We start from the raw sequence: 27,270 nt of genomic DNA on the forward strand, positions 1-27,270 counted from the left end.
ATTTCCTCTGAATCTATTTCAAATCACTGTTTTTTCTTCTGATCATCAATTTTCATCTTTTTGTTTGTCTAGTTGTCTTTCTCTGAATTCCAGAGATTATTAAGGAAATTTTGAGACTTTGAATAATGATATTTTTCTTCAGCGAGGACTTCGTTTCTAGCAGGCATCAAGGATATAGGCAGATCACGTTAAAGAAAACAGGGATTCACTTATTTCCAAAAATCGGCTTTCAGTCTTTCTGGGAGTAGATCTATTTCAAGTTTATCTTTACACTTAGGCTTAGGTGTTGTCTTTTTAGGGCCCCACTTGAAAGCCTGAGATTTTCTTTTTACCATGGCCACTGTTAATTATGGCCATTTATCTAATCCAAGCACAACTTTCTTCTAAGCTTTTCAGCCTCTCAGCTGTTGGTTTTGAATCAACAAATGTTTTATATAAAACAGGAGCACCAAATGTTGTGCTCACCCTCTGGATTCTGCAGTTTATGTGACCCTCTGGGACTATTTTCTTTTAACTTCAAGAATTTCCTAAAGTACTTCTTATAGTGAGGGTCTGCCAGAAAGACTCTCTACTCTTGTTTGTTTTGGAACATCTTTGTTATATTTTGAGGAGTATATTTCGATGGGTATAGAATTCTAGGTCAGCATTTTCTTCTGCTCTAAAGATATTATCCTATTGTCTTCTGGCTTACATAGTCTCTGTTGTAAAAGCAGTCAAATACCTTGAAGACATATCTTCTATTCTCTGGCTGTTTCAGACTTCTGTTTAGTTTTAACCTTGCTGTGGCTTTCTTTGTATTGAAAAGCAAGCTCTTGGTTCCCTGAGCTTTTTGAATTCGTGTGTTGATGTCTTTCATCAGTTTCAGATTTAAAAAAAAAAAAAAAAACAATTCTCTTTTCAAATTGTTTCTGTCTTATCTTTATCTACTCTCGTTCTGAAATTCCAGTTATATGTATGTTAATCTCTGTTTTGTTCTTTATCATTTTTTTCTCTTTGTGCTTTGAGATATTTTCTTTTAATCTACACCTTATCTCTTTTGTGCTTTGGACATTTTCATTAACTTATCCTCAGGTTCAGTCACCCTTTCTTCTGCTGTGTTTAGTAAAATTTAGTCTATCTCTAGTTCATGCCTGTTCCTTGGCTTTCCTTGGGTTTTGATTGAATTGAGGTTACTCTCATCTCCTCATCTGTAAAATTTACAAGAATCACTTCTGTCATTTGTAGATTTTGAGTTTAGTGCTTTAGCTCCTACGCTACACAGCTTCAAAATCTGACAAATGTCAAGAGAAACACTACGTGTTTTTGTCAGGTTTCCAACTTCCAGCAAGACTTGTTTCTTGTGCACCACAGGAGATGTTACTCTGCCATCTATAAATCTCTTGGCTTATCCTCAGTGTCTTGCAGAATTCCAGAACTTAGCTAACACCTCATGGAGCAAACTAATTATTTGTTTGGGAGTCTTTCAGTTTCCATTTGATAACATGGTCAAAACTCTACTGGATTCTCTTTTCCCTATTTGGGTGTCTTTAACCTAAGCCAAGTAGATTCTCATCTGTCCTTAGAATCAGTAAATGCCTCCAGGGCAGTAAATGGCTAACAATTATCAAGTCAGATAAGAAGGGATGTTTCTTTGTAGAATTTTAGTTAACTGAATTTTCATGACTTCTGTGATATCTTTATAAATATTATTTTTTACATATACTCATTTTTCTGGTTGTTAGCTTTGTGTTGGCCTGCTAAAATATACTAAACCCTATTTAGAAGTAGAAATGTAGGACTGGTAAGAAGAGATCCACTGTCCTTTGTACCACAGTATTCCTATTCCATGAGTCAGGCAGTCAATGTGGGGACTCTTTCAGTTCAGGATATGTAGTCCCATCTATTTATGCAAGAACTTGGACAATACTCATTGCATAACTTTGGGTACATAGGCCTCCTAAAAATAGTCTTAAAGCTCCATTTATCACCCGAAACTCCATTTACTCCTATTCTGATATTGTCCACAGTTATGGACTTGACTGTGATGTATTTATAAATCCAAAGAAAATGGGTTTTGTGAAATTAGTGTAGGCATCCACTAATCTCCCCCCATTCATCACTGGCATTTGGTTATTCACTTTCTCCATGTACTAGTATGAAGGTTAAGGGCTCTACACCCCTTTAGGAAAGGCTAGGAAGAATGTTCATAGTATACTCTTGTACTGTATTCAGAATCTTTCATGGTCTCTACTGAAGTTTCTGATTTTCAAGGGGCTCTGCATTTGTGAAATGAACCAGGTCGGGGGATAGACCAAAGGATCATGACTAGACAAGTAGTTCAGGTTAGGCCTTGATTAAATATCTTTGAGAAATTTTGTGTTACATACCAAATAACTCCTTCATGAGTTTCTTATTGATTGTATTTCTATGGACCCTGTGATTATTTATGCATAACTAGAGATCTCTGCAGTTTGAATACTTCTTAAAGATATGATGACTATACCTGTTCTATTGCCTATTGATCTGTCCATACCTACTTTGTTTCTTTGTTTCTTTGTTTGGGGTCTGCTTCTAGGCTGAGCTGCTCCAAAGATGCATCCCTATCCACTACAGTTGCAATCCTTCCTACCAGAATTCATGGCCTACAGAAATCTGCCTGGAGAGTGATTTTTAAAAAAATTTTTTAAAATTCTAGTGTTTCTCTCTCCAATATATATATAGTTTGAGGAACATGGGAGAAAATAGAGAAATAAAAAAGTTACACTTGCAATTCTGGGATAAACACTGTTTGATCATGCTGGATTATTCTTTAATATACATTATGGTTGGATTTCAGTTTCTTGTGTTATTTAGAATTTTAACAGCCACATTCATAAGTTAGATTAGTATAGTTTCTTTTCTATGTTAGGTTGAGTTAGGAAGAGCTCCATCTTATTCTTTGCCTTCTGTTCCTTAAAACAACAAGTTTAATTTGCAAGAAATCATTCATTACACTAATCGAAAAGACTGTGTTTTAGAGGATGTTCTTTGACAAATTTTAAAATGTACTCAAGTTTTTATTTCTTGAGTAAAATTTTGCTCATCTTATTTTTTCTTGAAAACCAAGTAAGTTATCAAGATTTTCAAAAATATCAACCACTGTTATGATTTTAATTCCCTCCATATTTGTTCTCTCAGTCTGTTTGCATTTGCTCTATTTTAGATTTCATTAGATGTATCTCTAATATTTTTAAGATGTAGCCCCTACATTTATTTATCAAAATGGCTGTTTTCTCTAGTTGTGCCATTGTATTTATTATTTGCTTCTCATAATATAATGTTGGCTGTTGTCTTCTTCCTTAGATCATGAATTTCCCCTTTAGTTCATTTATGTTTAATAATGAAACTTTTTAAAATTTTATTTTTTATTGAATAAAAGATTCTTTAAATTCTATAGTGCTTTACAATTCTCAAAAGTTTCACACACATGATTTCCTATAATCCCATAATAATCCTTTTATTTTCCCTCCTACCCCTATTTTGCCCCTCCCCACTTCTCTCTCCCCACTGGTAACCACTAATGTGTTCTCTGTATCTGTGAGTCTGCTTTTTTGTTTTATTCACTAGTTTGTTGTATTTTTTAGATTCCACACATACAATATTTGTCTTTCTCTGTCTGATTTATTTCACTTAGCATGATGCCCTCCGAGTCCATCCACGTTGCCATGAATGGCAAAATTTCATTCTTTTTTTTTATGGCTGATTAATATTCCATTGTGTGTGTGTGTATGTGTGTATATATATATATATATATATATATATATATATATATATATATATATATATATATGCCACATATTCTTCATTCATTCATCTGTTGATGAAGATGTAGGTTGCTTCTATACCTTGGCAATTGTAAATAATGCTGCTATGAACATTTGGGTGCATGTATCTTTTTGAATTAGTGTTTTTAGTGTTTTTTAGATATATATCCAGGAGTAGGATTGCTGATCATATGGTACTTCTATTTTTAGTTTTTGGAGAAACCTCCATACTGTTTTCCACAGTGGCTGCACCAACTTACATTCCCACCAACAGAGTAGGAGTGTTTTCTTTTCTCCACATCCATGCCAATATTTGTTATTCATGTTCTTTTTGATGATAGCCATTCTGGCAGGTGTGAGGTGATATCTCATTGTGGTTTTGATTTGCATTTCCCTGATGGTTAGCAATGTTGAGCATCTTTTCATGTGTCTGTCAGCCATCTGCATCTCCTCTTTAGAAAAATGTCTATTCAGTTCCTCTGCACATTTCTTAATTGAGTTGTTCATTTTTTTGATATTGAGTTGTATGTACTGTCATATATGTTGGATATTAACCCCTTATTGGTCATATCATTTGCAAATATCTTCTCCCATTCAGTAAGTTGTCTTTTTGATTCATCAGTGGTTAATCATCCATTAATCTCTTCCCCTCCACCACCAAAGTTTGGTTATTTGCCTTCCCTTTATACTGTTATTCAGATTAATGGCTCCTCATTTTCTTTAGAAAAGGCTAAGAGAAGTGTACATGGTAATCCTGTGTAAGTCCATTGTGATTTACAAAAGTTTATGAGTGGAGATTTAAGCTATTGCTATTTTTTACTATTAAAATAATGTACAGTGAATAAACTATTTCTTGGTCACTTTTTGTTCTTGCAAATGTATCTTTGGTATAGAGTCAAAGAGGTAGGAATACTGTGTCAAAGGGTAAATACATGTGAATGCATTCATATATTTCCAAGTTCCCCACCATAGGGAATTATACCAATTTGCACTGATATGCTCATTACCAATATATGAGAGTATTCCCCGCAGTCTTGACTGAAGAATATATTGCCAAAGTTTCAGAGTTCTGTCAGTCTAATTGAGTAAAGATATTTTTCATTATAGTTCTTCATCTATAGTTTCTTTAAGGTTTAATTATGTATCATGAAATGAACAGAGCCTAAGTGTACAAATACATGAACTTCTATAACCCACCCTACTTTTAAGACCAACAATATTTTCATCATCTCAGAAAGTTCTCTCATGTTCCTTTCCTCAATTCCCCACCTCTGAAAAACTGCCTTTCTTATTTTGACCACCATGGATTAGGTTTGTCCATTCTAGAACTTCATGTAAGTGGAATCATACTATGAATTTCTTTGCTTCTTTCATTCTGTATAATGTTTCTGAGATGCATCTATATGTTGCATATAATAATTGGTCACTCATGTTCACTGCTGAATAGTATTCCATTGTATGGATACTAAAATTTTTAATTAATTTTTCTGTTGAGGGACATTTCAGTTGTTTCCAGTTTACTCATTCCAGTGAGTAAAGAGTGACAGCTCCTTTTGGTCATAAGTTGCACATCCTTAATATCTAATCATTTTGAGTGCTTTTTCTTCTGCTTAATAACTATTTATATATCTTTCTTTGCAAAGTATCTTATCAGATCTTCTTCTTATTTAAAAGAAATAGTTTGTCTTTTTTATCAAGTTGTAGGAGGTGTGGATACAAGACCTTTGCCAGTTAGATGTGTTAAGAATTGTTATCCCCAATCTGTAGCTCTACTATTCATTTTCTTAAGGGTGTCTTTTGATGAGCACAACTTTTAATTTTGTTGGTGTTAAATTTATCAGTTATGGATTTATCAATTTATTCTATATTTTAGTTTGTGCTTTCTACATCTAACCTAACCTAAAAAAAAATCTTTCTTTAAGATCATGAAAATAGCCTCCTATGATTTTCTTCTAAAAGCCTGATACTTTCAGCTTTCACATTTAGTGTATGATCCATCCCAAATTAATTTTTTGTGTGAACTGTGAAATAGAGGTAGAAGTTCATTTTTTTTCCATGTGGATATCCAGTTACCCTGGAATAAGTACTTTAAAAATATTCCTTTTCCAGTTGAATTGCTGTGGTACTTTTGTTGAAAATAAATTGATTACATATGAATGAGTGTCTTTTTAGGTAATCTGTTACATTCCATTATTTTCTCTCTTTCTACCATTAATACACACTCTGCATAACTGTTAGTATAAGTTCTCCAACTTTTTTTTCTTGTACAATACTGTTTTCACCACTCAAAGTAATCTTCACTTCTATGTAAAATTTGCAATTAGCTAATCGATTTGTGAATAATTAACATCTTAACAGTATTGATCCATGAATATCATGTTTCTCTCTATTTTTAAAGTGTTCTGTGTTCAAGGCTTGCTTGTACTTGGATAATTCATTTCTAAGTATTTTACTTTGGGTATTGTTGTAAATGATGTGGTTTTTAAATTTCTTTTCCCATTTGCTTACTGCCAGTTTATATAAATAAAGGGGTTTTTTTATATTTACCTTTTTTGTATGATGTTGCTAAATGGCTTATTTATTCTTTAAGTGTTTCCGTAGTTTTGTTAGGATTTTGTATGTACCGTATCATTTCAGAATAAATACAGTTTTACTTCTTTTCTTCCAATTTTTGCACTTTTTAATTCTCTATACTGCCTCGTTAACATTAGCAAGAATCCCATTAGTGTTGAACAGACATGGTAAAAAAGAGATCCTTTATTTTTTCCCAAATTTAGGGGGAAACTATTGAGTCTTCCACCATAATGTTAGCTATAGGTTTTTATAAAAGTACTTCAGCAAATTAAAAAAAAAAATCCTTCCATTCCCATTTTGCTGAGAGTTGCTTTCTACAATGCATGGGTTTTTAAGAACAATTTTTTAAATTGTGATTTAAATACACTCAAATTCATCCTTTTTGTATGTCCAGTTTGAGCAGTTTGGTTAAACATATACAGTCATGGAATCAATGCCATAAATAGGGTAGACAATATTTGTAGTACTCCAAAAAGTCACTTTGTGTTTATGTAAACTTATGGTAGTCTCTTGCGATCCTTTTTATTTCTGTGGCTATATATATATGTGTGTATATTATATATATAATATATATATGTATGTATGTATTTTTAACATCAGTTAATCATTTAAAAAAATTTTAGACTACCTTTACAGATTTGATATTGGCATTTGGGTGTCAACAAGTATGGCACACCAAGTCATGCTAACCAAGAAATTCATATATTATTCTTTTAAATACATTGATATCATTTTGATCGTTGCTTTTTCAGTCCAGGTTTGGTAATTTTCTTGGCCTCCTGTACTTTTAGTCTTTGCTTTACCCAATGACTCCTACCCTGTTGTCAATCAGTGCTCAGCATTATTCAGATTTGTAGATAAATATTTGGTGAGGTACATCATATTTATGTTTTCCATCTATTTATCTCCATAGAATCTATCATTATAACAGGTTATATTACTTCTAGTAAGAGGTAAAAGGCAAAATTGGTGTATTTTTCTCTGTGTTTGAACACAAATGCATGAATTAGAATGGTTATGACAAAAGCAATATGTATGGTCGTTTTAGAAAGTCTATATTAACAGTGAAAAATGGAGAGAATGTACAATACAATTGAAACTCTTTAATGAATATTATACAGGTATTAGGATAACCATTTGTAAATGTGCTGTCCCAAAATGTTGTTTAAGTTTCCCAAGAAAACAAAAGGAGGTGATTTCTTATCTTGGCCTGATAATCATGAAACAGAAACAGGACACCAAGGAAGAATAGAGCACTTTGCCAATATATCCTGCATTTCCTGTTAGAAAAGAGAGTTGGGAAGAGAAATTCCTACTGGTAATAGGATTGCAAAATTTTCTTTCAGTGTAAACATTGCACATGAAATAAAAAAATGTAATCTGGAGCGTGTTCTGAGTATAGCAGTTTATTAAGTAAAAACTAGCAGAATCCTCACCTTTCAGTGGCTTAGTACAATATATGACTATTTCTGACTCATAAATATTCATATGTAAGTGTTACTAGTCAATGATAATTCTCTTACACATAGAGATTTAGGAACCCACAGTTCTTTCATCCTGTGGCTCCACCACTGCCTTGAGTCATGGAATTCTCTACATCCCACTGGCAGTTGAAGGACAAGTGTCTTAGTCCATTCAGGCTCCTATAACAAAACAATATAGACTGGGTGGCTTATAAACAACTGAAATTTATTCCTCCCAGTTCTAGAGGCTAGGAAATACAAGATCAAAGTGCTGGAAGATTCAGTGTCCAGTGAGGATCCACTCCTTGGTTTATAGAGTCATCTTTTCTCTGTGTCCTCAGATGGCAAATAGGGCAAGAGAGCTCTCAGGGGTCTCTTTTATAATAAGGGCATGAATCTCATTCATGAGACCCCACCCTCATGACCTAATCACCTCCCAAAGTCTCCACTTCCAAATACAATCATATTAACAGTTAGTTTTCAACATATCAATTTGGAGGGGGCACAAATATTCAGCCTATAACAACAGGTATAGAAAATAAATCCATTATTCTCCAAAGCACTGGACTGGAAGTGGCACTCAACACTTCTGCTTGTATTTTGTTAAACTAGAAATGAAGCTAAACATTTGGCCACTCCTGAATGCAGTGAGCAGTGGAGGAGTGAGCAACAGTATGTATTTTCTATCTGGGAAGCAATTTCCCCGTAACAGCCCTACCTATGGAAGGGAGTATTAGTTTTTGGTGGCCCTGCCATGAACAGAAGGGAACTATGAGTTGGCTAGTCAGAAATCATGAGCAAGCCACTTCCTTATTTTTTAAATTAGTTTTTATTGGAGTATAGTTGATATACAATGTTGTGTTAGTTTCTGCTGTACAGCAACCTGAATCAGTTATACATATACAAGTATCCCCTCTTTTTTAGATTCCATCCCCATATAGGTCATTACAGAGTACTGAATAGAATTCCCCATGCTATACAGTAGGTCCTTATTAGTTACCTATTTTATATAGAGTAGTGTGCATGTGTCAGTCCCAATTTCCCAATTTATCCCTATCCCACCCTTTCCCCCTTGGTAACCATAAATTTGTTTTCTACGTCTGTGACTCTATTTCTGTTTCGTAAATAGGTTCATTTGTACCATTCTTTTAGATTCCACATACAATTGATATCATATGATATTTGTCTTTGACTTCCTTCACTCAGTATAATAATCTCTAAGTCCATCCATGTCACTGAAAATGGCATTATTTCATTCTTTTTTATGGCTGAGTAATATTCCATTGTGTGTGTGTGTGTGTGTATGACATCTTTATTGACTGAGGAGTCTGGAAATCTAAAATACTAACTTTTCCAGCCCAAATTCATCTGAAGGATGATGAGTGATACATTTTTGGATCATGAGATGTAGCCTAAAGTCCCTGGCCCTTAAGGAGAAAGCTCTTTTGTCCCTTTCTTCTTCCACCTTTTTTTTTTTTTTTTTTTTTGCCTAGAGTATGACAGTGAGGCCCATAGCTAATGATCATGAGTATGAAGGTCCTCACATCAAGGAGTAGAAAGATGGAAGGAGCTTGGATCAGTGACACTGTTATGTGGTTACATCAGCCTCAATTGCCTACCTCTGGAATTTTTTGTTATATGAGGAAATTAACTATATCCCTCTTTCTTTAAAATACTATTTATTGGGGTTTCAGTTAGTTGCAGTTGCAATCCTAACTGATATATAATTAAAGTGATTGTCCCATCCATGCAATTAATTTTTCCTTGGGACAAAAAACAATTTTAAAGTAACTGCCCGTCTTCAGCTATTTTTAATCAAAAGCCTTTCTAAAATTCACACCACCCCAAGGTTCACAGTATTCTTTTATCAAGATCACCAAAACAATATGAATTCGGAATCCAGCTGTTTAAAGAACTCTTGTCATGTTAATTAGACAAAGTACTCTCTAGAAAATTAAAAACTAAAATGACCATTATTGGTATGAAAACATGGAAACATAACAATTCAAAGTTGGATGGGAACAGGAAGACTTCTAGTTTTACCCATATTGACTGCATTAGACAAAACAAGTCAGAGATGTAAAGGGGGCCTTATACTTGGTAACCCCTGGAGTCACCAGAAGTCCAACTCCTTCATTTGGGATCAAGACAGGCACTCATGCTGAGCACATATTCCTGCATCGTTGGAGAATCAAGCATAAACTTGTATACTGAGACCAAGACCGTGCCTTCCTAGACCTTTTATCCTAATTATCTGGGGACAGTAGAGAGCCCTCAAACCAATATCTGACTCCACAGACATTCCCAGCCTCCTTCTTACCACCATAATCTGTCTTAAATTTGCCAGGACCAGTTGCATTATGCCTTTTATATCTTTACATATCTATCACCACAAAACCTCCAGACTCCCAGATCTCCCTCTTCCACAGTTAACCTCCCAATTCCTTTTCACATCCTCTATTCTGTGCCCTTTGGGCACCTCCATACAACTCCTGAAACCCCGCTTATGTGTCCTCTGAATTCATAGCCCATTTTTAGCAAAATCCCCTTTATCTGCAGTATCTTCTCTGCCTGTTCTTTTTTCCTTCTTATTCTTATGGAAGCTTGGCTCTGAAGTTGTGGCTGTTTTACTGCCACAACCCTGAGATTACTAGACCTGAAAGCGAACTGTGTCCTTGCTCTATAATGCAGCATCCAAACCATTCTTCTTCCCTTGTGTTACTGAACTCAGGTTCGGCTGCTTGCTGCTTGACAGCCAGAACTCCAGAGACAAGAGTTGGTAGGAAAGGAAAGCTTGCTTTATTCAAGAGGCTAGCAACCTGGGGAGAAGGCAGACTCATGCCCAAAAGCCAACTCTCCATTGCTGATCAGGGGGCAAGGGCTTTGAAAGGGGAGTTTCAAGGGTTTATAGGCAGCAGGGGGCAGGGGGGTGCGTGAACAGCACAGTTAGCTCCAACAATCATCTTGAAATTGGTCATGCAGTGGTCTCATCAGTGTCATATTGATTGTTTCAAGTACAGTTAATCTTCAATTCCAGGGTCAGTTTTTTCCCATTTCCTTGAGGCAAGTTCTCAGAATTGTGTACGATGAAGCGGCTTATGTCATGGCTACAGTCTGGTCATCATGTAGTTAACTTCTTCCACCTGGTGAGGGTTTCAGTATCTTCAAGACCGCTCACAGGATATGGCTCAGAATATTATCTATAGCCCCTGAGGAGGAACTAAAGGTCCTTGACTTTGTTTAATGGGTAAACTATTATGATTTTTGTCTTGTTTGACTAGTTTCCTTTGCTTCTGCATTTTCTCATTCCTCTGATTAAATTTATTCTTTTTTTAACATCTTTATTGGAGTATAATTGCTTTACAATGGTGTGTTAGTTTCTGCTTTATAACAAAGTGAATCACTTATACATATACATATGTTCCCATATCTCTTCCCTCTTGTGTCTCCCTCCCTCCCACGCTCCCTATCCCACCCTTCTAGGTGGTCACAAAGCACCGAGCTAATCTCCCTGTGCTAGGTGGCTGCTTCCCACTAGCTATCTATTTTACATTTGGTAGTGTATATATGTACATGCCACTCTCTCACTTTGTCACAGCGTACCCTTCCCATATCCTCAAGTCCATTCTCTAGTAGGTCTGTGTCTTTATTCCCATCTTACCCCTGGTTCTTCATGACCTTTTTATTTTTTAATTTTTTCTTAGATTCCATATATATGTGTTAGCATATGGTATTTGTTTTTCTCCTTCTACTTACTTGACTCTGTATGACAGACTCTAGGTCCATCCACCTCACTACAAATAACTCAATTTCATTTCTTTTTATGGCTGAGTAATATTCCATTGTATATAGGTGCCACATCTTCTTTATCCATTCATCCAATGATGGACAGTTAGGTTACTTCCATCTCCTGGCTATTGTAAATAGAGTTGCAATGAACATTTTGGTACATGACTCTTTTTGAATTATGGTTTTCTCAGGGTATATGTCCAGTAGTGGGATTGCTGGGTCATATGGTAGTTCTATTTGTAGTTTTTTAAGGAACCTCCATACTGTTCTCCATAGTGGCTGTATCAATTTACATTCCCACCAGCAGTGCAAGAGGGTTCCCTTTTCTCCACACCCTCTCCAGCATTTATTGTTTCTAGATTTTTTAATCATGGCCATTCTGACTGGTGTGAGATAATATCTCATTGTAGTTTTGATTTGCATTTCTCTAGTGATTCATGATGCTGAGCATTCTTTCATGTGTTTGTTGGCAATCTGTGTATCTTCTTTGGAGAAATGTCTATTTAGGTCTTCTGCCCATTTTTGGATTGCATTGTTTGTTTTTCTGATATTGAGCTGCATGAGCTGCTTGTAAATTTTGGAGATTAATCCTTCGTCAGTTGCTTCATTTGCAAATATTTTCTCCCATTCTGAGGGTTGTCTTTTGGTCTTGTTTGTGGTTTCCTTTGCTGTGCAAAAGCTTTTAAGTTTCATTAGGTACCATTTTTTTATTTTTGTTTTTATTTCCATTTCTCTAGGAGGTGGGTCAAAAAGGATCTTGCTGTGATTTATGTCATAGAGTGTTCTGCCTATGTTTTCCTCTAAGAGTTTGATAGTTTCTGGCCTTACATTTAGGTCTTTAATCCATTTTGAGTGTATGGTGTTAGGGAGTATTCTAATTTCATACTTTTACATGTACCTGTCCAGTTTTCCTAGCACCACTTATTGAAGAGGATGTCTTTTCTCCACTGTATATTCTTGCCTCCTTTATCAAAGATAAGGCGACCATATGTGCGTGGTTGTATCTCTGGGCTTTCTATCTTGTTCCATTCATCTATCTTTCTGTTTTTGTGCCAGTACCATACTGTCTTGATTACTGTAGCTTTGTACTATCGTCTGAAGTCAGGGAGCCTGTTTCCTCCAGATCCATTTTTTTGTTCTCAAGATTGTTTTGGCTATTCAGAGTCTTTTGTGTTTCCATACAAATTGTGAAATTTTTTTGTTCTAGTTCTGTGAAAAATGCCAATGGTAGTTTGATAGGGATTGCATTGAATCTGTAGATTGCTTTGGGTAGTAGAGTCATTTTCACAATGTTGATTCTTCCAATCCAAGAACATGGTATATCTCTCCATCTATTTGTATCATCTTTAATTTCTTTCATCAGTGTCTTATAATATTCTGCATACAGGTCTTTTGTCTCCTTATGTAGGTTTATTCCTAGATATTTTATTCTTTTTGTTGCAGTGGTAAATGGGAGTGTTTTCTTGATTTCACTTTCAGATTTTTCATCATTAGTGTATAGAAATGCCAGAGATTTCTGTGCATTAATCTTGTATCCCGCTACTTTACCAAATTCATTGATTAGCTCTAGTAGTTTTCTGGTAGCATCTTTAGGGTTCTCTATGTATAGTATCATGTCATCTGCAAACAGTGACAGCTTTACTTATTGTTTTCTGATTTGGATTCCTTTTATTTCTTTATCTTCTCTGATTGCTGTGGCTAAAGCTTCCAAAACTATGTTGAATAAGAGTGGTGAGAGTGGGCAACCTTGTCTTGTTCCTGATCTTAGTGGAAATGGTTTCAGTTTTTCACCATTGAGGACGATGTTGGCTGTGGGTTTGTCATATATGTCCTTTATTATGTTGAGGAAAGTTCCCTCTGTGCCTACTTTCTGCAGGGTTTTTTTCATAAATGGGTGTTGAATTTAGTCCAAAGCTTTCTCTGCATCTATTCAGGTGATCATATGGTTTTTCTCCTTCAATTTGTTAATATGATGTATCACGTTGATTGATTTGTGTATATTGAAGAATCCTTGCATTCCTGGAATAAACCCCACTTGATCATGGTGTATGATCCGTTTAATGTGCTGGTGGATTCTGTTTGATAGTGTTTTCTTGAGGATTTTTGCATCTATGTTCATCAGTGATATCGGCCTGTAGTTTTCTTTCTTTGTGACATCTTTGTCTGGTTTTGGTATCAGGGTGATGGTGGCCTTGAAGAATGAGTTTGGGAGTGTTCCTCCCTCTGCTATATTTTGGAAGAGTTTGAGAAGGATAGGTGTTAACTCTTCTCTAAATGTTTCATAGAATTTGCCTGTGAAGCCATCTGGCCCTGGACTTTTGTTTGTCGGAAAATTTTTAATCACAGTATCAATTTCAGTGCTTGTGATTGGTCTGTTCATATTTTCTGTTTCTTCCTGGTTCAGTCTCGGCAGGTTGTGCATTTCTAAGAATTTCTTCCAGGTTGTCCATTTCATTGGCACAGAGTTGCTTGTAGTAATCTCTCATGATCCTTTGTATTTCTGCAGTGTCAGTTGTTACTTCTCCGTTTTCATTTCTAGTTCTATTGATTTGAGTCTTCTCCCTTTTCTTCTTGATGAGTCTGGCTAATGGTTTATCAATTTTGTTTATCTTCTCAAAGAACCAGCTTTTAGTTTTATTGATCTTTGCTATCATTTCCTTCATTTATTTTTCATTTATATCTGATCTGATCTTTATGATTTCTTTCCTTCTGCTAACTTTGGGAGGTTTTTGGTCTTCTTTCTCTAATTGCTTTAGGTGCAAGATTAGGTTGTTTATTTGAGATGTTTCCTGTTTCTTAAGGTTGGATTGTATTGCTATAAACTTCCCTCTTAGAACTGCTTTTGCTGCATCCCATAAGTTTTGGGTCGTCGTGTGTCCATTGTCATTTGTTTCTAGATACTTTTTGATTTCCTTGTTGATTTCTTCAGTGATCACTTTGTTATTAAGTAGTGTATTGTTTAGCCTCCATTTGTTTGTATTTTTTACAGATCTTTTCCTGTAATTGATATCTAGTCTCATAATGTTGTGGTTGGAAAATATACTTGATATGATTTCAATTTTCTTAAATTTACCAAGGCTTGATTTGTGACCCAAGATATGATCTATCCTGGAGAATGTTCCATGAGCACTTTAGAAAAATGTGTATTCTGTTGTTTTTGGATGGAATGTCCTATAAATATCAATTAAGTCCATCCTTTTTAATGTATCATTTAAAGCTTGTGTTTCCTTTTTTATTTTCATTTTGGATGATCTGTCCATTGGTGAAAGTGGGGTGTTAAAGCACCCTACTATGATTGTGTTACTGTCAATTTCCCCTTTTATGGCTGTTAGTATTTGCCTTATGTACTGAGGTGCTCCTATGTTGGATGCATAGATATTTACAATTGTTATATGTTCTTCTTGGATTGATCCCTTGATCATTATGTAGTGTCCTTCTTTGTCTCTTGTAACAGTCTTTGTTTTAAGGACTATTTTGTCTGATTTGAGAATTACTACTTCAGCTTCCTTTTGATTTCCATTTGCATGGAATATCTTTTTCCATCCCCTCACTTTCAGTCTGAATGTGTCCCTGGGTCTGAAGTGGGTCTCTTGTAGACAGCATATATATGGGTCCTGTTTTTGTATCCATTCAGCCAGTCTGTATCTTTTGGTGGGAGCATTTAATCCATTTACATTTAAGGTAATTATCGATATGTATGTTCCTATTCCCATTTTCTTAATTGTTTTGGGTTTATTATTGTAGGTCTTTTCCTTCTCTTGTGTTTCTTGCCTAGAGAAGATCCTTTAGCATTTGTTGTAAACCTGGTTTGGTGGTGCTGAACTCTCTCAGCTTTTGCTTGTCTGTAAAGTTTTTAATTTCTCCATCATATCTGAGTGAGATCCTTGCTGGGTAGAGTAATCTTAGTTGTATGTTTTTCTCCTTCATCACTTTAAATACGTCCTGCCACTCTCTTCTGGCTTGCAGAGTTTCTGCTGAAAGATCAGCTGTTAACCTTATGGGGATTCCCTTGTGTGTTATTTGTTGTTTTTCCCTTGCTGCTTTTAATATGTTTTCTTTGTATTTAATTTTTGATAGTTTGATTAATATGTGTCTTGGCGTGTTTCTCTTTGGATTTATCCTGTATGGGACTCTCTGTGCTTCCTGGACTTGATTAACTATTTCCTTTCCCATATTAGGGAAGTTTTCAACTATAATCTCTTCAAATATTTTCTCAGTCCCTTTCTTTTTCTCTTCTTCTTCTGGGACCCCTATAATTTGAATGTGGGTGCATTTAATGCTGTCCCAGAGGTCTCTGAGACTGTCCTCAGTTCTTTTGGTTCTTTTTTTTTATTCTGCTCTACAGTAGTTATTTCCACTATTTTATCTTCCAGGTCACTTATCCGTTCTTCTGCCTCAGTTTTTCTGCTATTGATGACTTCTAGAGTATTTTTAATTTTGTTTATTGTGTTGTTCATCATTGCTTGTTTCCTCTTTAGTTCTTCTAGGTCTTTGTTAAATGTTTCTTGCATTTTCTCTATTCTATTTCCAAGATTTTGGATCATCTTTACTATCATTATTCTGAATTCTTTTTCAGGTAGACTGCCTATTTGCTCTTCATTTATTAGGTCTGGTGGGTTTTTACCTTGCTCCTTCATCTGCTGTGTGTTTCTCTGTCTTCTCATTTTGCTTAACTTACTGTGTTTGGGGTCTCCTTTTTGCCAGCTGCAGGTTTGTAGTTTCTGTTGTTTTTGGTGTCTGCCCCCAGTGGCTAAGGTTGGTTTAGTGGGTTGTGTAGGCTTCCTGGCGGAGGGGACTAGTGCCTGTGTTCTGGTGGATGAGGCTGGATCTTGTCTTTCTGGTGGGCAGGTCCACGTCTGGTGGTGTGTTTTGGGGTGTCTGCGGACTTTTTATGATTTTAGGCCACCTCTCTGCTAATGGGTGGCGTTGTGTTCCTGTCTTGCTAGTTGTTTGGCATAGGGTGTCCAGCACTGTAGCTTGCTTGTCATTGAGTGAAGCTGGGTGTTGGTGTTGAGATGGAGATCTCCGGGAGATTTTCGCCATTTGTTATTACATGGAGCTGGAAGGTCTCTTGTGAACCAGTGTCCTGAAGTTGACTCTCCCACCTCAGAGGCACAGCAGTGACTCCTGGCTGGAGCATCACGAGCCTTTCATCCACACGGCTTGAATCCAGAAGAAAGCACAGACAGACCACTGGGAAAGCCGCTTGGCTGCAGAAAAGTAAATTTATTCTTTGACTAAAGGTTTTCTATAAACAAGAGGCAGGCAGAGGACATGGAGTATCTGTCCCAGGAAGGACCCATAGGGTCCTGCTTTGTTACACGTGTGCCTCTCCAACTTTGAATCAAATCCCATATTGTAAGATTTTATCACCTGTCACTTCTTTGTGTTCGTGTCATCTATGAACTTCTTTATTTCTCTACAGTTTTAACTCCTTTATTGTGGTAACCCTTTGCAATATTATTTTAAAATTTCAATCCACAAAGAGATGATTCTTCCAATCCGCTAGTCTTCCAGTTCCATGAATTCCTCTCTGGCAATAACTTTATTCTCTGTTCAACCTCAGCCTCTCACTCCTGGGATCACACATTCTAGGCCTTCATGTGACCAATATCTAGAACCCATCCAAAATCTCACTTCTATTCCATGACCACCACCCCCTGTTATTACGGCTCTCCCTGTGTATTATTTCAATTCCAATAATTCTTTGTAATGATTGAGACCACCAATTCCTTGATGCTACAAACTCGTATTGTCCTTAATCCAACTTGGTGTTCTTTCTCCCTTCCTCTCATTCTTCCTCAAATTCCTTGGTCTTTATAAACACTGTTACATACACACATATTTCTTTTGCATCACTCTTACTTTTTCATACTCAATTAGGAAAGCCTCAACCTTCATTAATTATAACTTCCCACCAGTTCTACACCAGCACCAATGTAGCTGAACATCACTTGAGAAAAACTCATAATTACCCTGATGGATATTACTTTAAATTCAAGACCACATTTCAGTGGATTTTTAATGTTGCTAGACAATTGTGCTGTACTTTTCTAGTTCATCCAGTCTCTCATTCTCCTGAACCACTATTTCACAACTTTACCTTTCTCCTTAAACCTTCAGTACCTCCTCCCCTTTCCTCACACTTCATACTTGAAAAATATTCAAGTACTTGGAAGAGATTTTCTGCAGACTTCCATCACCATGTCACACCCACATAGTACTCTGCCTTGATGTTTGTCCCATAGTTGGACTATGAATGTGCCTATCTAAAGTTAGTCCTTTGCCTGAGTGCTAGATTCCATCCCACCTCACCTACTTGAAAACATTGCTCCAGCAATTCCCTCTCCCCTTCATCATCAACTTTTTGTGCTAGGCAGGATTATTGCCATCAGCATGCAAATGTATTATTATTTCTCTGAAGTTACTTTTAAATCATTTTCTTGATCCCTTTTTCACTATACCTTACTCCCCTATTTTTTTGCCCCTCTTTGCAATAGAATGTCAGCAGAGTTAGTGCCTCACTGTTCCCATTTTCTATCCTCCCAGTTCCTCTTAAGGCCCTCCAATTCACTCACATCAAAGTTACTAATTATTCCCTCTCTGTTGCTAAAATAGCCAATTCTGAGCCCTCATTGTTCTTGAGCAATGAGAACATTTGTTACAGGTGGTCACCCCCTTCTCTCTATTTTTTAAGATTATTTGTTTATTTTTGTGGCAAAACGTATAAAACATAACATTTGCCATTTTAACCATTTTTAGATATACAATTCAGTGTCATTAAGTATATTCACAGTGTTGTGCAACTATCACCACTGTCCATTTCCAGAACTTTTTCATCATCCCAAAAGGAAACTCTACACCCGTTAGACAATAACTCCCCTTTCTCCCCTCCCTCAGCCCCTGGCAACCTTTATTCTATTTTCTATCTCTGTGAATTTGCCTATTCTAGGTATCTCATATAAATGGAATCATAACAATATCTGTCCTTTTGTATCCATCTTACTTCAATTAGCATAAAGTGTTTGAGGTTCATTTGTGTTGTACATTGTATCAGAATTTCATTCCTTTTCAAAGTAATACTCCATTTTAAGTGTATACATTTTGTTTGTGCACTCATGTGTTCATGACATTTTGGTTGTTTCCACCTTATGCCTATGATGAATAATGCTACAGTGAACACTGGTGTACAAGTATATGAGTTCATTTTCTGTCCAATTGGGTACCTACCTGTGGGTAAACTGCTGAATCATATGGTAATTCTATGTTTAATATTTTGACAAAACATCACATATTTCCACACTGGCTGCACTATTTTACATTCTCACCAGCAATGTATGATATTTCCAGTCTTTCCACATCCTCAGTAACACCTGTTAATTACTGTTAGTTTGGTAATGTCTAATGGATGTGAAGTGGTATCTCATTGTGGATTTGATTATTATTTCTCTAATATCTAGTGATGCAGAACATCTTTTTATGTGCTTATTGGCCATTTTGTATACCACTTTGAAGAAATGTCTATATAAGCCCTTTGCTCATTTTTGAATTAAAATTTTGGGGGGTTGTAGGAGTTATATATATATATATATTTGTGTATATATATATATATATATATATATATATATATATATATTCTGGATATGAATCCCTTATTAGATAGATGATTTGAAATATTTTCTCCCATTCTGTGAGCTATTTTTTAATTTTCTTAATATTATCCCTTTATACACAAAAGTTTCTAATTTTGATAAAATCCAATTTATCTTTTTTTCTTTTTTGCTTTTGCTGTCTGTGCTCTTGATGGCATGTCTAGTAAATTATTGCCAAATCCAGAGTCATGAAGATTTCCCCCATGTTTCTTCTAAGAGTTTTATAATTTTAGTTCCTAAATTTAGGCCTGTGATTCATTTTGAGCTTTTCTTTTTGTATGTGGTATAAAGTAAGAGTTCACCTTCATTCTTTTGTATATGGATATCTGGCTTTCTCAGCACCATTTGTTGAAAATACTTTCCCCATTGTATTGTCTTGGCACCCTTGTTAAAAATCAATTCACTATTTGAGGATTCATTTCTGGGCTCTCTATTCCATTCCTCTATGCCTGTCTTTATTCTAGTACCATACTGTTTTAATTATTGTAGCTTTGTAGCAAGTTTTAAAATCAGTGCACATTAGCGTTCCAACTTTGTTCTTCTTTTTCAAATTGTTTTGGTCATTTGGGGGCCCTTGAGATGCCATGTGAGTTTTGGATAGGTTTTCAATTTCTGCAAAACAAAAAAAAGCCACTGGAATTTTGGTAGGTATTGTATTGAATCTGTAGATATTTTTGGGCAGTATTGTCATCTTAACAATATTAAGTCTTTTAATCCATGAACACAGAATATCTTTCCTTTTATTTGTCTTCTTTGATTTCTTTTAGCAGTGTTTTATAGTTTTAAGTGTACTAGTCTTTTGCCTCCTTGGGTGAATTTATTCCAAAGTATGTTATTCTTCTTGATGGTATAGTAAAAGGAATTGTTTTCTTAATTTCCTTCTAGAATTGTTAATTGCTACTGTATAGAAACAGAACTGATTTTTCTTTGTTGACTTTATGTTTCGCAATTTGCTGAATTTCTTTATTGGTTCTAATAGTTTATTTGTGGTATCTTTAGGGATTCCTACATATAAGATCATGTCATTTTTTAACAAAGATAATTTCATGCTATTTATAAACAAAGATCATTTCTTTCTTTCTAATTTGGGTTCTTTTAATTTTTTAAAAAAGTTTTATTTATGTATTTAGCCTAATTGCTCTGACCAGAATTTCCTATACTATGTTGAATAGATGTGGCAAAAGTGGACATCCTGTTTTGTTTCTTCATCTTAGAGGGGAAGCATTACGTCTTTCACAATTGAATATGATGTTAGCTGTGGGTTTTTCAAAATGGCTCTTTTTATGTTTAGGGGGTTTCTTTCTATACTTGGTTGGTGGTTTATTGTTTTAGTTTTTGTGTGTGCTTTTTTTGTCATGAAATTGTGTTGAATTTTTTTAAATGCTTTTCAATAATTGGGATAATTATGCAGTTTTATGACTTTATTAATGTGGTATATTATAATAATTGATTTTCATATGTTGAACTATCTGCCAAATTCTGTACTAGAATCTTGCTGAGGATTTTTGTATCAATATTCAAAAGGGATATTGGTGTGGAGGTTTCTTATACTGTCCTTGGCTTTGATAACATGGCAATGATGGTCTCATAGAATGAGAGACAAATTCCTAGAAATGTACAATCTTCTAAGACTGAATCACGAAGAAATAGAAATATGAACAGACTGAGCACTAGTAGTGAAATTGAACCAGTAAGAAAAAAAGAAAACTCCCAACAAACAAAATCCAGGACCAGATGACTTCACAGGTGGATTTTACCAAATTTTTCCATTTAAAGAGGAGTTAACACCTTCTCAAACTATTCTTCTCAAACTATTCCAAAAATTGCTGAAGAAGGAATGCTTCCACATTCATTCTTTAAGGCCACCACCACTCTGATGCCAAAACCAGACACAGATACCACAACAATAAAATTACAGGCCAATATCACTGATGAACATAGATGCAAAAATCCTCAATAAAATATAAACAAACTAACTTCAACAATATATTAAAAGGATAATATACCATGATCAGTTGTGATTTACTCAGGGGGTACAAAGATAGTCCACTATCTGCGAATCAATCAATGTGATGTACTGCATCAACAAATTGAAGAATAAAAGTCATATGATCACCTCAGTAGATGTAGAAAAGGCTTTTGACAAAATTCAACTTTCATTTATGATAGAAAAATCTAAACAAAGTTGGCATAGAAGGAACACACCTCAGCAAAATGCCCTACATGACAAGCCCACGGCTAATATCACACTCAAAAGGAAAAAGCTAAAAGCATTTCCTCTAAGATCAGAAACAAGACAAGGATGCCCATTCTCACCACTTTTATTCAACATGGTATTGGAAGTCCTAGCCACAGCAGTCAGACAAGAAAAAGAAATAAAATGAATCCAAATTGGATAAGAAGAAGTAAAATCAACACTGTTTGTAGGTGGCATGATACTATACATAGAAAATCCTGAAAATGCCACCAGAAAACTACTAGAATTTATCAATGAATTCAGTAAAGTTAGATGACACAAAATTTAAACATAAAGATCTGTTGCATTTCTATACACTAGCAGTGCACTATCAGAGAGAATAAGAAAACAATCCCATTTACATTTGCATCAAAAAGAATAAAATACCTGGGCTTCCCTGGTGGCGCAGTGGTTGAGAGTCTGCCTGCCGATGCAGGGGACACGGGTTCGTGCCTCGGTCTGGGAAGATCCCACATGCCGCGGAGCGGCTGGGCCCGTGAGCCATGGCCGCTGAGCCTGCACGTCCGGAGCCTGTGCTCCACAACGGGAGAGGCCACAGCAGTGGGAGGCCTGTGTACCACAAAAAAAAAAAAAAAAAAGAATAAAACACCTAGGAATAAATCTAAGGAGGTAAAAAACCTGTACTTGGAAAGCTATAAGATACTGATGGAAGAAACTGAAGATGACTCAAACAGATGGAAAGATATCCCATGCTCATGGATCAGAAGAATTAATATTGTTAAAATGACCATACTACCCAAGGCAAACTACAGATTCAGTGCAATCCCTATTAAAATACCAATGGCATTTTTCACAGAACTAGAACAAATAATTTTAAAATTTGTATGGAAACACAGAAGACTGTGAATAGCCAAAACTATCTTGAGAAAGAACAAAGCTGGTGGTATTGTGCTCCTTAATTTCAAACTGTACTATAAAGCTACAGTAATAAAAACAGTATAGTACTGGCACAAAAACAGACACATAGATCCATGGAACAGAAGAGAGAGTGCAGAAATAAACTCACACTTATATGGACAATTAACTTACAAGAAAGGAGGCAAAAATATATAATGGGAAAAAGACAGCCTTTTCAATAAACAGTGTTGGGAAAACTGGACTATTCTCTCATGCCGTGCACAAATATAAACTCAAAATGGATTAAAGACTTAAATGTAAGAACTGAAACCATAAAATGTCTGGAAGAAAACATAGACAGTACACTCTTTGACATCAGTCTTAGCAGTAATTTTTTGGATATGGCTCCTCAGACAAAGGAAACAAAAACCAAAATAAACAAAAGGGACTACATCAAACTAAAAATTCTGCACACGAAGGAAATTATCAACAAAATGCAAAGGCCACCTACTGAATGGGAGAAGATATTTGCAAATGATATATCCAATAAGGGGTTAATATCCAAAATATACAAAGAACTCATACAACTGAACATCAACGAAACAACCTGATTAAAAAGTGGGCAGAGGACCTGAATAGACATTTTTCCAAAGCAGATATGCAGATGGCTAACAGGAATATGAAAAGATGCTCAGCATCATTAATCATCAGAGAAATGCATATTAAAACCACAGGGAGATATCACCTTCTACCTGTTAGAATGGCTATCATCGAAAAGAACACAAACAACAAATGTTGGCAAGGATGTGGAGAGAAGGAAACTCTCATACCCTGTTGGTGGAGATGGAAACTGGTGCAGTCACTGTGGAAAACAGTATGGAAGTTTCTCAAAATACTAAATAGAACTACCATATGACCCAGAAATTTTATTTCCTTGTATTTATCTGAAGAAAATGAAAGTGCTTTTCCAAAAGGTATATGCACCTTTGTTAATTGCAGAAATATTTACAGTAGCCAAATATGGAAGCAGCCTAAGTGCCCATCAATATATGAATGGATAAGGATGTGAGATATATGTATATGTATGTATGTATGTGTGTGTGTGTGTGTGTGTGTATATATATATATATATATATATATATAATGAAATATTACTCAGCCATAAAAAAAGAATGAAATATTGCCATTTGGGATGCCTTGGATGAACCTAGAGGGTATTATGCTAAGTTAAATAAGTCATAGAAAGACAAACACTGTATGATTCCACTTATATATGGAATCTGAAAAACAAAACAAATGAACAAACAACAAAACAGAAACAGAGTCATAGATACAGAGAACAAACAGGTGGTTTCCAGAGGGGAGGGGGTGGGGGATTGAGAGAAATAGGTAAGGGAAATTAAGAGGTACAAACTTCCAGTTATGGGTATGAAATGTACAGTGTGGGGAGTATAGCCAGTACTCACTAGACTTATTGTGGTGATCACTTTGAATGTATAGAAATATTGAACCACTGTGTTGTGCACTGGGAACTAACATAGTGTTGTAGGTCAATTATAGTTCAAAAACAAATAATGAAACTCATAGAAAAAGAGATCAGTTTTGTGGTTACCAGAGGCTGGGTGTGGGTGTAGGAATTGGATGAAGGTGGTCAAAAAGAGCAAACTTCCAGTTATAAGATAAATAAGTACTAGGGATGTAATCCACATCATGGTAAATATATTTAACACTGCTGTACGTTATATATGAGAGTTGTTAAAAGAGTATGTCCCAAGTGTTCTTATCACAAGGAAAAATATTTTTTCTCTATTTCTTTGGTTTTGTATCTATATGAGATGACAGATGTTCACTAGACTTACTGTGGTCATCATTTCATGATGTATGCAAGTCAAATCATTATGCTGTACACCTTAAACTTACACAGTCCCATATGTCAGTTATATCTCAACAAAACTGCAAGAAAAGTAAAAAATAAAAATATTAAAAAAATATTAATTTCAAGATGGCAAAATTCACTGCACTCATTTTCAGTGTTCTGTCTTCTATTGTCATGGGCTGTATTACTTATTTTTATCCCTAACTATAGTATATGTTAGAAAAGAAATGTTAGAAATGTTTTTTGAACAGGAAAGTTAGAAGACATACTCTTAATTTTTTTAAACTCAATTCTTCTTTTTAAAAATAGCCCCAACAATAATTGGCTATTCTTCCTCCAGGGTTTCTGATACATCGATAACCAGAGTTAAGTCCCGCAAGGTGTTTATGCTTAGCAAACAGGAGTTTTATTTAATGAAAGCAAAACTACTCACCCATTAGTTTTGATCAATTGCTTTGTGGTCACTTCCATTAGACTGTTTAATTTGAACCACAATTAGATTTTATCCTTTTAAAAGATAAAGCAGATTCCTCAGCCATTAATTAAAGGGTCTGACTAAAGTTGGTTACAAGATGGATGTTATATACCTTTCACTGATGACTCAGCTGAGCAGAACAGTGTCCTTCTGGTTTGAGAAGAAAATATAGTAACTCTAATAATGAAAACTTTAGTTTATTCCTGGAGCAGGTGGACAGGAATTCATAAAACATTTCGGGTTTGCTATTATAACACTTGGCTCCGTGGGACTCCATAAGGAATCACACAGTGCATACCAACATGATAAATCCGTGAATGGTATTTTTTATTGGAATATGAATTCATATATATAATTTATAAATTGATTAAATGGGAATTGTGTCTAAATGATGTTCTGTAGTAAACCATTCTTGCCCCTCATTAAAGTGATGGAATGATATAGCAGTTCTCAACTGACCAGACTCCCTATGACATATTTGTCTCAAAGGCAGTGGCAAACACAGCTCAAAAGAGGAAGTCCCTGAATGTTGGAGAGGTCAGACCCCAGAAATTGCCAATAATACTCTCGTCCACTCTTAGCATCCTCCTGCCCTCCTCTCTTTATGAAGGAGTCTCAAAGGAACTTTCCCATTTCATGAAATCAAAACAAATATTTTGAATAAATCACCCAAATGGAGGAGATAAGTTGAACAGGGCATTTAAATTACCCAAAAGATCATGGGATCATATGTGAAAAGACCTGTATTTGCATAACAAATAACTTACTTAAAAATATTAAACTCCTACATGTTATGCCATTTCTCTTAAATGCTGAAAGCTTCTTCTTTGCTAAAACTCAGGAAGGGAGTATAATATGCTGGTAACGAGCATGGACACAGGTGCCTGTTTTTTACTGCTACTAAGGACCTGGTGACCTTGTGCATATCATCTTAACCATTGCTGGACCCTCCTCTATAAAATGGTACCTTCTCATATGTTTGTGGTTAAAATTAAAAGAGATGATCATGCAAAGTGTCAAGCATGTATTAAGTATCCAGTACTTTTTACCTTTTCTTTTTAAATTTTATTTTATATTGGAGTATAGTGATTAACAGTGTTGCATTAGTTTCAGGTGTACTGGCAAAGTGATTCAGTTATACATATACATGTGTCTATTCTTTTTCAAATTCTTTTCCCATTTAGGTTGTTACAGAGTATTGAGCAGAGTTCCCTGTGCTATACAGGAGGTCCTGTTGGTTATCTATTTTAAATATAGCAGTGTGTACATGTCAATCCCAGACTCCCAATCTATCCCTCCCCCCAGTCCTTCCCCCATGGTAACCATAAGTTCATTCTCTAAGTCTGTGCATCTGTTTCTGTTTTGTAAATAAGTTTATTTGTACCATTTTTTTAGATTCCGCTTATAAGCGATATCATATCATATTTGTCCTTCTCTGTCTGACTTATTTCACTTAGTATGATAATCTCTAGGCCCATCAATGTTGCTGCAAATGGCATTATTTCATTCTTTTTAATGGCTGAGTAATATTCCATTGTATATATGTACCACATCTTCTTTATCCATTCATCTGTCAATGGACATTTAGGTTGCTTCCATGTCTTAGCGTTTTACCTTTCTTATTGGTTGTGGTTCATTGTTTTTGCACAAAGTATTGTATACCATGAAGCCAACTGTCTACCCCTGCTTTGATTACCCTCTGTGGGAAAAGGGGCATATCCTCATCATTATAGTAATTAACGTAAAATGTCTGATGCAGGTGAGAAGGTGAAGGAAAGATGAATAAACAAATCAATGGTAGGTGATATTTCCCTGTGAGGCTACATAGGTTTATTATGCTTGTGTTTGGCTTTAAAACCAGAAAAGGAGGTGGCATGGATATCATTAGAGAGAATCCCCTTATCCTAGTTCTTAGGAAAGTCTTATTGAATTCCTAGTCACAGTACAGCCAATCATACAGTAGAAAGGGATTACTGAACATTTTCCGGGGCATCTCCCATCCCCCAGAGCATTCAGGATTAGGTTAGAAGCAAGTTTTATTTTTTCAGTTTGGGTGGAAATCATTGTAGTACAAAGTGGAAGTAAAGAAGATAATAGGCATCAAACATATTGTTTAGATTATTTTATCTATTACCCATCAACATTTTTTGCCTTAGTAATTGGTCCATCCAGGGGGATGCATGCCCAACCCAAGACAATAAGAATCTTCCCCCTGTGGCTGGGCTAGAGAAGCTTCTCTTCTCCCTGGTAATGAATTTGAAGGTATATTAGTCCAGAGCCACTATCAGCTGTGACCACTGCCAAATAGAGGGAACTGGTGTGAAACACAAGAGATGGTTAGAACATCCTGGCAGTGGCAGAATTTCTGTTTTCAGTCATCTCTATTCTTCTCAAGATAAGATTGATCAGGTTTTAAATTTGTGAATTACCTCTACAACCTTTTAATAACATCTCATAATATCCTCAGTCCAGCCTATCACCTGCCATTTTGAATAGTTGGTAGGTGCCATTAAAAATAAAAAGATGTTTAAACTTCAAGTCACCTACTATTTATTTTTGGCCCAG

Source organism: Hyperoodon ampullatus (assembly GCF_949752795.1).
Source record: "Hyperoodon ampullatus genome assembly, chromosome: 3".
Lineage (NCBI taxonomy): Eukaryota > Metazoa > Chordata > Mammalia > Artiodactyla > Ziphiidae > Hyperoodon > Hyperoodon ampullatus.